This window comes from Petaurus breviceps, unplaced genomic scaffold (genome assembly GCF_028583685.1).
Source record: "Petaurus breviceps papuanus isolate PSGF00001 unplaced genomic scaffold, PetGlider_PUasm1.0 90702, whole genome shotgun sequence".
Lineage (NCBI taxonomy): Eukaryota > Metazoa > Chordata > Mammalia > Diprotodontia > Petauridae > Petaurus > Petaurus breviceps.
This window is the reverse complement of record NW_027187317.1, coordinates 6,974,068-6,980,067: the sequence shown is the minus strand read 5'-3', so window position 1 is coordinate 6,980,067 and position 6,000 is coordinate 6,974,068. Positions and strand designations below refer to the sequence as shown.

General features: G+C 33.4%; 1 protein-coding gene across 1 annotated transcript in view; it reads right to left on the bottom strand.

Annotated features, from left to right (window-relative positions):
* Positions 1-6,000, bottom strand: part of USH2A (usherin) — a 1,033,591-nt gene that overhangs the window by 918,485 nt on the left and 109,106 nt on the right. The window lies entirely within an intron of this gene.

The window sequence follows — 6,000 nt, the reverse complement described above, 5'->3', positions numbered from 1 at the left end:
AAGGATTAAGAGAAGGGAAAGCTTTAGGGAACAGAAAGGAAAGGAAAACAATGGAAAGAAAGGGGAAAGCAAGAGAAAGGGAGGGCAAGTGCAAGAGGAAGGGGGAAAGAGAGGAAAGAGAAAGAAACTGAAGAAATAGAGAAAGAGGGGAAAATCTAATGCTTTGAAATAATTCAAATACAATAAGTACTATAAAATGTTGAATTTTGCTTTTAATTCCCTTCCTTACTAAATGGGCATAGCAAATGATGTAAGATTTCCTTGCCTAGTTCAGTAACCTCTAAAATGGGTCCAGTAAATATCTCAGCTATTCCTTCAATCATTCTTACTTCTTTACTATAATCAAACAAAAGCAGAAATTTATCAGAAACTCCTAAGATGATGCTTTATTAATGAGGGAATATTTGTCTCACATTTTCTGTAAAATGTAGACATGTTAAATGTAAAGTCTTTAAAATTCCAAAAGAAAAAGAATGGGTCAATGTTCTTTGTCCTGCATATTATAATTTATCCAATGTCTTACATTAAAATAACATTGCAAAAACACTAACATTAAGGAAAGTCACCAAGAACCCAATCAGTAATGAGAATTTATTTATGAGTGGAGACTAGTTTGAGTTTATCTTAGAACTGGGACTAGCTTTGGAAATTGTTTAGATTTGATGACTAGAGGAAGAGAAATAGGTAGAGGTAAGAGAGCTGGATGGAAAGAATGAAGGTTGATTTGAGCTGTCTTGACTATATCCACAGTGATTTAATTCACTATTTTGGTTATTAGTCAAGGCACAGTTACTAGACCATAACATCTGATAACTTTCTTAAGGTAATTAAGTTTCATTTTTAAGAAAAATATTCCCAGAATATACATAGTAACACATGTGTTCTGCTGAGTTCTACCCTTTTTTTTCCCTTCTTCATTCATTTTCACTTCCCCTGAAAACACTTTCTCTTACGAACAGCAATTGCCAGGAACTGGCATATTCTCAAGGCTTACGTTTTCAACTGTTTGCCAAATGGCTGTAATATAATTCACAAAAGCCCTGTTTATTGAGTAATATTATTAATGGTTAGCAGAATACTGTGAAATTGAAGACATTCTTTTTGGATTATTTCCAGGTCTTTAAAAAGAACCACTAGTTCCAATAGGAAATGGATGGTTTATCTTAAAGCTTATTATTTTAAAAAGTGAAATAACATGGAAACTTATTCTTGTCTCAGTCAAGTGTCCTTAACCATGATAAGCCCCAAAAAACATAGTGTTAGGTGTGGTTATATGAACAACCAAAAGACAAACAAATAAGTGATTAAAATTACTGAGGTCATAGTTCACACTTTTTTTAATAGCAAATGAACCCAAGAAAGATTTATAATTCTTTTCAACCATGGAACTCTCTCCACCAACACATTGTGACCACGCTATGACTTTATACATATATACTGGAAACTGACTGAGATATATAGAGGTTAAATTATTTGCTAAGTGTAAATAAGGGTCGGAGCTAAGGTCTGAACACAGGACTTCCTGTATCCAACTATCCTACATCCCAGCACTCTAGCCCCCACACCAGTCAGTCAATAAATATTCATTAAATGCTTACTAAGTGCCAAGGATGCAAAAAAGAAGATACATTATCTCTGCCTTGAGTTTATATTCTACTAGGGAAGATGTTAAAAACTAAATACATACAAGATATAGACAGCATAGGTGGAAGGTAGTCTCATACAGAAGATACTAGAATTTGAAGGGATGAGAAAATAAAGAAAAGTTTTTTACAAAAAGGTGGTATTTGGACTGTCTTGCAAGAAGCTAAGAAGAGGAAAAGATTTCCAGATATGAAGAACCACAATTACAAAGGCATGGAATGTCTTCTCTATAACGAAGGAATGCAGTCTTTATATGATATATAGCATAGCACTGAATCAAAGTTATGTTTTACCTACCTCCTAACATATCTGTAATTTATCCTCTTCTCTTCACTCATAACCATCATCCTAATTAAAGCTTTCAATAGCACTATAGATTGTAACAGATTCCTAACTGAAGTTCTGGCTTCCAATCTCTCCCTACTCAAACTCATCCTCTGCATAGCTGCCAGAATAATCTTCCTAAAGTACATCTGACCATGTCACTATCATGCTTAAGAGCTTTCAGGGGCTCCCTATTGCTTCCAGTATAAGTAACAAACTCCTCAGTTTAGCATTTAAAGTTTGCTTGTTTGCTTTAAATCTGACCCTGACCTGCCTTGCCAGGCTTATTTCATATTACTTACTCCTCCTGTACTCTCCATTCCAACTAAACTGGCCTATTTGCTATTCTCTAAACTTCAATTTCTATCTCCAACAACTTTGATGTTAAACAATCCATGTCCATCTTGAAAATCCATGCCCTCGGCACCTCTTAAAATTTCCTAACTTCCTTCAAAACTACCTCTTTCAGGAAGCCTTTCTTAACTTCCTTAATAGTCAGTGCTCTCCCTCTCTTCAAATTATCGAGGCTACCCTTATCTGTGTAAATCTTGTAATTCCCATCACTCTCAAAGAAGATGAAAACTCCTTGAAGGCAAGAATTGTTTATCCCTTTGTCTACATATCCCCATCTCCCAGCACTAGACTTTGTAGATAGTGGGTACTCGATAATTGCTTTTTGGAGTGAATCTCACAAATTCAAACACCATTTTCTTAATGCTTCTTATATAAAGCTGTGTAGTGGACTAAATTTATTTTCCTTTTTTTTTTGAAATTTCTTTTATTTTATGTAATGTGTTCTAACAGTGTCTTCTACTAAAGCCCTATTCCAATGTTTCATTATGGGGTGGAGTTGAAATCTTGCTTTCTCAAAATCATTCCCCAATTGATAGCTAAACAAATGATAGTAAAGGAATTTAATGATATTCTACCATGATGCAAAAAGCAATGAAAAGGACAATTTGAGAGAAACCTAGGAAGACTTGAATGACTTGATGCAGAGTGAAGCAAGTAGAACCATGAAAAAAAATTATACTACGATGACAACTTAGTAAAAATAAACATCTCTGAGAGACTTAAAAGTTCTAATGAGTGCAATGATCAACCAGGATTTGAGAGGATAGATGAAGAAGGATGGCACCAACCTCTTAGTGAAGAAGTAATGGACTAAATGTGAAGAATAAGAGATGAGGATTAAGAGAGAAGAGTAAGAGCTATGAAGAATAAGAGATGGACACAATGTGGGAATTTGTTTTTTCTTGACCATACATATTTTTACAAGGGTCTTATTTTTCTTTTTTCCCTAGTTGCAGTGTAGACAGGAGATAGAAAGGAGAGAAAGTGCATTTTTATTAATTGACAAATTAATTTTTAAAAATTGAAAAACCCAAACTCAGAATTTCTGCAATTTTAAAAGTCTGAACACCAGATGAGTACTATATAGTCATTCAATGACCAGCCTAAGTTCAGAAAGCCTTATCACCAGAAGATGGTAAAGCAAATCAAGCAGGCAACAGGTATTTACTAATAAGTCCACAAGTATTTGATATTTATTAAATTTTTACTCTGTAGTATTGTTAGTATGTTAGAGAAAAGACATGGAATTAAAAGAAAACTTTAGGTTAGAAAAAAAATCATTCAACAATGAGTACATTCTTCCATAGAGAGAAAATCAAAATGCTCAACTTAACCAACTAAGATAAGCTACACAAATGGGAGTGAGACAGGAATGATTGAGCAGATACCACTAGAACATGATCTGGGAGTCAGAGAAGACAACAAGGTAAATATGTCATCGTCATCATCATCATCATCATCATCATCATCATCATGTTATTTTAAAAGCTAATATAACAATGGACCTTAATAACAGAAGTGTGGTCTGCATGGTATATCTATAGCCTTCTGTTACTTCTGAATTAAGACTGTTAAGTTGTCATGAAATGCAAATAAGGTTCTGTATATTGTTTGCCTTCAAGCAATAGAGTCTAGAAGCAGCTAGGTGACACATCTTCCTGAGTTCAAATCCAGCCTCAGAAACTTATTAACTGTGTGACCCTGGGCAAATCACTTAACCTGGTTTGTCTCAGTTACCTCATCTGTAAAATGAGCTCAATAAGGAAATGGCAAATTAGTCCAGTAATCTATGCCAAAGAAAATGATAATTTGGGTCAGAATCAGACATGACTGGAAAATAACAATAAAAAATAAAAACAATTAAGTCTAGTTGTTAGCTGAAATGAATAAAAGAGTAACAGGCAAAACAACACCATCCCTGACAAACAGAAATGGGGTCATTTTTTAAGGAAAATATCATTAACCATTAAGAAATGATATCTTTTTTATTTATCTTTAGTTTTCAACATTCACTTTCATAAGTTTTCAATTTTCTCCATCTACCCCCTCTACTCTCTCCCTAAGATGGTGTGCAATCTGATAAGGCTGTACATATACATTCTTATTAAACATATTTTCACATTAGTTATGTTATATAGAAGAATGAGAATGAATGGGAGGAACCATGAGGAAGAAAAAAACAAAAAAGAGAGCAAATCGTATGCTTCAATCTGTGTTCAGACTCCATATGTCTTTCTCTGGATGTGGATGGGATTTTAGGACATGATATCTTACACGATTTTTAAATAGTTCTGTGTGTTACAAATATTAACAGCAGTATGAACTTAAGCCATAAAAGATTGTGATCAATGAATGTGTGTGTGTGTGTGTGTGTGTATTTAAAGACTCTGTGGAAACTGCATTCCTATAGCTACTATATTTAGATATAAACAGAATAGACAACTATCTGTCTTAATAGTTCTGCTAGAGTGTTCCTTAGAGAGAAAAATCATAAAAATCAAATTACTTCATTAGATAAATTCCAATTCTAAGATTCTAACCTATATGCCAAATGTTCATATCATTATATCACCTAGGCATTGAACAAGAGACCTACCTATAAATGTTCTAAGATGAATCATTTTACACAAAACTATAGCATTACAAGGGACTCTTTTAGTGTTTGATTATCCCTAATAGGTCTCTTACTGATATCATAAGATTCAAAGCATAGTCCAAGCTCCCTGTTTTACATATTTGGGAAGTAAGGCCAAGAAAGGTTGTTGCAACAGTAATAAGTAGAAGAGATGGTATTTGAGCTTAAATCTTTTTTCTAACAACTGCAGTGCTCTTTCCTCCATATCATGCTCCCTTCCTGAGACCAGTGAAAAGAAATCAGATTTTCTGACTTTAAGAATGTCTCCTATTTCTCTCTTTAGATATTTTGTTTCCACTGCAACAAAGGAACAATGGGAAGAGTAAACTACATCTACATTTTTACATTTGTGTCCTGTCTTCCCAACTACATTACAAGCTCCTTGAGGGCACAGACTAGGTTTTTCTTCTTGCTTTAGTGCTTAGTTCTAAGACTTAATAAACATTGTAATGATGATGATGATAACTATAACATGCTCAGAAAGCCTCCACACCTTACCACTGTGGAAAGATAGAGGTTAATGACATGATTGTCAATTGAGTTTTTGTAATTTTTGAATAACCAAAATAAAATTGTGTTTAAAATTTGCATAACGTGCAAAAAAAGTAAACTGAATTTAAAAAAATTTTGCTTGAATAAATTACATTATGGTTATCTTTGAATACTTAGAATCTCTGGTTTCTTAGCAAAGAAAATTTTTAAAGACAAGCACCATTCCTATATTTTGTCTAATTCTGTTTAGGGCCATGCTTATCTGGGCACACAGGTAACAATCTTAAAAACAAAAACAAAAAGAAGATAATGACAATAAGGCAGACAACAAAAAGAGAAAGTCATTCAGATTTTAGTTCCAGTGTCATCTTCTTTGAATTTATTAAAACAACAAAATGTTTAACATAGCAAACAAATTTATAGATATTTCTTTTTTTTTTTCTCTTGAACAAAGTTCTATCTTTGGTGTTCATATGCCAATCATTCTCACTTGTACTCAAATACAGAGGAAAATGTGTTGATTTTCTATTAGAAATTAACTAAAGCATAGA